This window comes from Triticum aestivum, chromosome 7D (genome assembly GCF_018294505.1).
Source record: "Triticum aestivum cultivar Chinese Spring chromosome 7D, IWGSC CS RefSeq v2.1, whole genome shotgun sequence".
In the NCBI taxonomy this organism is placed as follows: Eukaryota; Viridiplantae; Streptophyta; class Magnoliopsida; order Poales; family Poaceae; genus Triticum; species Triticum aestivum.
In genome coordinates this window covers 94615767-94623206 of record NC_057814.1, presented here as the reverse complement: position 1 = coordinate 94623206, position 7440 = coordinate 94615767, and the positions used below count along the sequence as shown (strand labels likewise).

The following is a 7440-nucleotide window of genomic DNA, read 5'->3' as shown; positions in this document are numbered from 1 at the left end:
AGATAATAAACATGCTAATGAGACAAGTTCAGGTCGGAAAATTGCACTCTGTTTAGTCCATTGGGAAAGATTGCTGTCTGTCAAGTAACGTTTGTCTAGCTGCTCCCTTTTTCGAAAGAGGGTGGATTTTATTAGTTCAAAATGAAGCATCAAGAGAATACAAACACGATGAGCACATACCCGGCCTATGCATAGTTAGAATGTACACAGCCAACACCAACTCACAGAAAGAACACACCTGCAAATAGCAGAGTCATATAAGACCAAAGCTATGCATGGGCGAGAAAATAAAGATAGAAAAAAAATCCAAAGTGACCAATTCTGTGATCGGCAAATTATAGGAAGAACCATATCCGCACAAACCATCTCAAGACACCTTATGATCGACGAGTTTCTTCAACGACAACGCCTTCAGGAAGTGAGCAACGCTCAAACGCCGCCCTCATCGGAGCCAGCAGTCGAGGCAGGAATCTAGGTTTTCACCCTGAAGAAATTGTCCGAACATATCCGAGTAATGCCTTCAACAAGGTAACGATGTATAGCCATCGCCATTGCCAAAGTTCAAATCTGGGCTTTCACCCCGGAGCTCGATACCGGGTACTCAAGAAGCACCGCCATCGACGTCACAAATGTGTTGTCGCCACCACTTTTCCATGATCCCAGCAGATAAATGCGATGCACCACTTCACAACCATTCATCTGCATCAAGCCTCTATCCATAGTTTGCATCTCATCGCCGAAATGAACCATCGGATCTAAAGAAATGAACTCCCCGAAGATCTTTCGATGTCCACCGCCGCCATTGAGCCACAAGAGGTCGCTGCACCTTCGCAATTTGCAGCGACCGTCGCTATGCCAGTCAAGATCTAGATCACCGCTACCGACCGAGGTAGCACGTGCAGACAAGGGGAGCCCAAGCCACCATCTAGCAAGGCCTAGCCCAAGCGACGCCAGAGGACGCGCATGCATTGGCAGCATCCGCTGGAACAAGTCCACGCCTGCTTGCAGTAGCCCCCCAACCAGCGGCCACACGCCCACACCGTAGCAGCGTGAACCAGCCGCTAGGGACCACTGCAATCGCGTCCAGCCAACCGTTGAGCCCCGCCACCGACCGCTAGGGCCTCGCGTCCCAGCGTGTGCTGACGGCTGCCCGCCTCTATGCCCACCAGATCTAGGTTGCCGTCGCGAGCACAGACAAGTAAGGAGCCAGCCCGAGGCACCACCAGCGTGATCCGGTGCCGTCATGCCGGTCAACACGAGGCCAAGGCAGCCGATGCACAGGACCAAATCCACGTGAATCCATTGTCGCCGCATGAAAGTTCAAGCCGGTCTGAGACGACGCATGCATGATGATATATCATGCGAGTTCACCGGGATTTGGGTATGAGGCCGCCACGTCTTGGGCATCAGCCATTGTGTTAATGGGCTATATGTACAACTGGGCTCTTAAATACCTCGGCCTTTCTAATGCCGACGAGTCTAAAAATATTGGTTAGCCAATATATCTGCGTACATTGAGGAAATTGGCTCAGGGGAGATGTGTATATAAGTGGAGGGTATGACAACGTTGAAAATCACTTACCTGGACGGGATCTATGAGTGATCAATAAGGCTCATGGCCTAGATCAATGGCTCACATTGCACTTTGTGAGTACGTTGATCTACCATCTCCCCTTCGAGGGAGAGTGGACGTCGTAGTTTGTGATAGAGGGGGTACGTGTTCGCGCAGCCCCTGCCAAGTTCTCAAACTAAAATTTGTGTTGGTTACGGCTCTTTGAGAAATTTGTCTTTATATTTTTTTGTGCAAATTCTATGTATAGTATTTCTTTTGCAAACTTTCATGCTTTGATAAATATGATTTCATCATAGAGCACAATCGAGACACATGTCCAAAAAAATAGTTGACTAAATGCTGATGAAACAAGTGCAGGCCAGATCAAATTAACAGCACACCAACCATACAAGTTAGGTAGATGAAGAAAGTTTATATTGAGAAGATCGCATTTTGCTTACTGCCATACGAAAAGCTGGAGAAGATCGTCGCGGGAGAGAAGTGCGTATAAGAGGAGGGTAGGACAACTTGTAATCCTACGTACAGTAGGCCAGAGAAGTGCATTAACAATTTGACCAACATATTGAGCTCTGTTTTTATTTTCTTTTTTAAAACTAGGCAAAAGATTTGTCATTTTCATTGATTAAGAGAGAAGTTTTAGAGTTCAGGCCAAAGGCCAGGGTACAAAGCATCACTCTGGCGGCATAATGTTACGCAAATGTTTTGCTCCCGCACGGCTCCAAAGAGAACACTCCTCTTTTATCTTGGCCATCAAATGAGCTCTGTTTCTTATGCTCACTTGATGCATTTATATCTGAAACATTCCAGTAGTGTTATGTATTTTGGTCATCGTCTGTGTATCGTCTTCACCTGCAGCACAGAACAACCATGCAAGTTGAAGAACAGAGCTCATTTATGTTTGCCAATATTCGGTGTGCCTACCCGTTTGGTAGCAACATGTCAGTCTCGATTAGAGACGTAATAAAAACTCAATTCGAAGGTATGGTTCAGATGCAGTGCACCTGTGAATTTCCTTCTGAAGCATCAAGCGTGGGTGCTCTTCAAGAGCTCACAGCTCGAGCTCCGCCGATATGCGGGCACAAAACGAACGCCGAAACGTGAAATAGACTATCATGAAGCTAGCTAGCAAAGTCCAACATGACAAGACAGCTCCAGTAATTAGCACAGGATCAAAGTTCAGTTCTTTTGTATGTGGTTTGCTGCTGACCACGGCAAGCTGTACCAGCTCTTCAGTTTTTTTCCTTTTTTTTAGGAAAAGCTCTTCAGTTCTTATTTTTATTTTTTAGAAAAAGCTCTTTAGTATTTTTTTATAAACATCCTCCTCCTTTATTCAACCGTCACAAAGATTGTGTCGTTTACAATCAAAGGTATCACCTCAAGAGGAGGTGATTCGTGAACCAACATGTGGTTGAATGGTTAGGTGGACTGTGGTATTCCAGCCCACCAGGGTTCAAATCCTGATGCTCCTACTTACTCTGGATTTATTTCAGGATTTCTGGCAATGTGCATTGTGGACTACGAGGCGCCTACGATAACTTCGTAAAATCTCAAGATGATATGCAGGACAAGCTAGTTAAGAGCAACAAGAAATTGTTATCAACATGGATCGCGGGTTGTTCGGACGGGCTCCCTGACCTGCCGTTATATCCACTGATTGATGTGTTCATGGGCTAGATGCTACTGGGCCCATTAATCACTCTGCCTCCCAAAGGCCGGTGGGCTAGAAAATAATTGTCAGCCAGTTTTGTGGTCAGTCTGAGATTAACCAGGCCACCCAAGGTGAAGTAAAGGTAAAGGTACCGCTAAAAAAACCCAAGGTAAAGGTAATTGTGTAAAAAACACAAGATAATTGCGTTTAGTTTCGTACCATATGGGAAGATTAAGAAGATTGATGCCAAAAGCGAGTATATAATTGAAGGGTAGGACCACTTTGAAACATACTTACCTGGACGGTGTCTATAGGTGATCAATAAGGCTCATGGCCTAATTTAACGGATCACATTGCACTTTGTGAGTGTGCTGATCTACCATCTCCCTTTTTTCGTGGGAGAATGGATATCATAATTTATGAAAGAAGGGGGTACGCGTTTGAGCAGCCCCTATCAAGTTTAAAATTCAAAAATTGTGTTGTTTTTCTTGGTTCTACTATTGTTTTGTACACTTGACACAAACTTTGTTTTGAATTTAAAATATTTTATTTTCTTAATGCTAACACTCATGGTTTGATAAACTTGTGCAAAAGAAATTTATTACGGATTTGAATAAATACACATATCCAGAAAAATAAAGTTAGTGAATGCTAACCGTGCAAGTTGTGAAGATGGTTCAGAGTAAGCTCGAATACCTGCGTACATTGATGCTGCAGCCAAGCATCGATGACCACCAGTTATGTTTCTCAAGATACCGTATGCCCATCAGTTGGGTGGCAACATGTCGGCAGAGTGATTGTGTCAAAAAAAAAATGGTTCCGGATGCTTCGGCCTCAACAACCACATATATATACGAACAGCTTCGACGGTGATCGACACTTGACAGATCATTAGCGGTAGCTCAGTAAGTAACTGCACACTCGTCATGTACTGCAAGAAGAATCTCACTTCACTGCTCATGGCGGACTTCCTCCTGTGCTCCTGCGCGATGTCCGTCGGCTCATCGCGCTACACCGTTGGCACGAGCGGTGAAGCGAAGGTGTGGAGCGCGGCGGCATTGGCTGTGGAGGGAGTCAACGGTGGCCGCAGAGCTGCAGGGAGGTCGCTGGGGCTGAGGGTACCGGCGAAGGCGCCCCCTCCACCGAAGCCCAACAAGTCCACGGGGGCGAACCCTCTGCGGCCACCGGCGCCACCCCCGCCATGCCCTCCGGTGGCAGATGCTAGGTTCGGTTGATATGCTGCTTTAGCTTTTACCGTGACCCCTCCTGCGTTGCGTCACTGCTGTGGTGGACGTCGTTCCGGTCGGGCATTGCTTTGTGGAGTACTCATAATAAGTCGAGTAAAATCTATTTTAATCCCTGAATTTGTAGAGGCGGTCCGAATCAGACCCTCAACTCCAAATTCCTAAAGTCGACACCCTATATTCAGTTATCCCGACCAATTCAACCCTGAACCTATTTGTCGCACTAGGAACAGGACAACCCCGATCGGGATAACCTACTTCTCTCGTTGACTATTTGTCGCACCAGGGGTTGAAGGTCATGTTGGGTTCTACGGTAGGGTGCGTCAACTGCAAATTAAAATTTCCTACGTGCAGAACAACCAAGAACATGCTACGGGAGATGGATCACAGTTCGTTACCACTAGACGCGCAGTGCCGTGCAGCAGAAGAAGAGTTGGGGCAGCGCATCCGCATGGTTCGTCTCCTCCTCGTCCGATCTCCCTCGAACAGCCGGTTGTCGGATTCCACGTACAGGTTCGTCGGAGCGGCGCAAGTGCACCGCCTCTAACGGTATCCGCGCGTGCAGGAGGAACGTCGTGCGGCGGACTACTAGGTCCGATCACACAACCGGCGGCGAGTAGAGGTGTCTATTCGCAACACATGCAAACCCCAGTGACAGCGCTGAAGCGATCAATCGCATGAGTGTGCGGCACCTTCACTTTATATAGGCGTCCGTCGCGGGCTCAACACTTGGGCCTCGCACGGACCCTAAATCCCATAAGTCTACTCGGCCACAGTCCGAATACAGCTCGGATCACATCCGACCAGTGTCCTCGGATCCGACCTCGTAGGTTCCTTCCCTTAAGCGCGCGACCCCTTAGGTTCAAGCCGGCTTGGTCGCAGTTCGGATTACCTCCGAACTGCACAGTTGGTAGCGGCCCCTAGCAAGGCATGCCAAACACCAAGGAGACTATGAAGCTGGTTAGGCGAACATGTACATCATACTTCCATTCCTTTTGCCACACGATATATGTTGTCGGGCTCAAGGTGAGTCTGTCATCCTTGTGCTAGCCCTACCTCTTTCTCGTTCCAGTGATGCCGATCATAAACCGGATTATCTCATAATCCTTGTCGCATGGCCATGCTTATTCCGGTCGGATCACACGAGCGGCCCAGAGTACATCTCTCCTAATCGGAGGGGCAAATCCCATCTTGCTCGACCATGTCTCGCAGCATGGGTCTGGACAAGCCCGAAACCTACCTTTGTAACTACCCAGTCACGGAGTAGCATTTGGTTGGCCCAAAGCAAGTCTGTCACCATCCCGAGTACATGTGCCAGCTCAGGTCTTAGGACATAGAACGTATGTTGTACTAGAGACTCAGAGATGACATATCGCTGCGTCTCATAGTTGGGTCTGTCCGACTCGGACCTTATCTCGACTCGGATCCGACCAGATCCTTCCAAGTCCATATTATCCGGTTAGCATCGAATGCTCCATGGCTAGTGAGACCAAGCCATCGACCATGTCATATGCTAGTCTAATTGGCAGCGCGTCCACACAGCCCTTTCGACTAGTGACCTTTTAGGACAGTCATCATATAATGCATAGCCCCACAAACAAGTCACGTACTTGCTGATACACATCATTGATAATGTCCAAGGACTATCTTTATTCATAAACACATAGGAAATATCATCATACATGATTGCCTCTAGGGTATATCTCCAACAGTCTCTCGCTTGCACTAGAGTCAATCAAATAGACATCGAATGCCCATAGCTCTAACGTGCCCCTCATGCTTGGGTTGTGAAAGCGGCTTAGTCAATGGATCTGCAACATTTGCATCCGTGTGAATTTTGCATAACTCTACATCACCATTCTTTATGATCTTTCGTATCAGGTGATATTTCCGATCTATGTGTCTAACCTTGTGGTGATTCCTCGGCTCCTTGGCTTGTGCGATGGCACCAGAATTATCACAATAAAGGTCCAACGGTTTTACCGAGGCTGGGAAAATACCAAGATCATCCAGAAAAATGCCGGATCCAAACACCTTCCTTTGCAGCTTCACAAGCCGCAATGTATTCGGCTTCTGTGGTAGAATCGGCTACCGTATCTTGCTTGGAACTCATCCAGCTCACTGCTCCTCCGTTCATGACGTACACGAATCCGGACTGTGATCGACAATCATCTCTGTCGGTTTGGAAACTAGCATCGGCATAACCCCTTACGACGAGCTCTTCCTCACCTCCAAAAACAAGGAACATCTCTTTAGTCCTTTTCAGGTACTTCAAAATAGTCTTTACCGCTGCCTAGTGACTCTCACCGGGGTTAGCCTGGTATCTGCTTGTTAGGCTTATTGCAAAAGCAACATCAGGCCTTGTACATATCATGGCATACATGATGGATCAGATTGCCGAGGCATATGGAATCCTATTCATCCTGCTTTGCTCATCAGATGTCGAAGGACTCTGAGTCTCGCTTAGCCTTATACCATGTGAGAGTGGCAATAACCCTTTCTTCGCCTCACTTATGTTGAACCGCTTCAACACTTTATCTATGTACGTGCTCTGGCTTAAGCCGAGCAGCCTCCTTGATCTATCTCTATAGATCTTAATGCCTAAAATATACACTGCCTCACCAAGGTCCTTCATCGAAAATTTGCCATTCAATGACTCCTTGACCGAGTTCAGCATCGAAACATCGTTCCCGATCAACAATATGTCATCCACATACAAGGTCAAAAACACTATCGAGCTCCCACTTAACTTCTTGTATAATCAAGCATCCTCTTCGCTTTTGATGAAACCGAGACCAGTGACGACCTCATCAAAACGAATATTCCATCTCTGAGATGCTTGCCTCAACCCATAAATGGATCTCTTGAGCTTGCATACCTTACTAGTGCTAGTCGGATCGACAAAACCCTCGGGTTGTATCATATACACGTTCTCGGTTAAATTTTCGTGAAGGAAAGCCGTCTTGACATCCATC

The 7440-nt window shown here is 47.1% G+C and overlaps 2 non-coding genes across 2 annotated transcripts; both read left to right on the top strand.

Moving 5' to 3' along the window:
* The first annotated feature begins 1574 nt into the window (after positions 1-1574).
* On the top strand, positions 1575-1736 carry LOC123171605 (U1 spliceosomal RNA). The gene has a single exon (XR_006485315.1). It is a non-coding gene; the product is annotated as a U1 spliceosomal RNA (small nuclear RNA).
* Positions 1737-3510: 1774 nt separating this feature from the next.
* LOC123171608 (U1 spliceosomal RNA) lies at positions 3511-3676 on the top strand. Its single transcript, XR_006485318.1, has one exon. It is a non-coding gene; the product is annotated as a U1 spliceosomal RNA (small nuclear RNA).
* The last annotated feature ends 3764 nt before the right edge of the window (positions 3677-7440 follow it).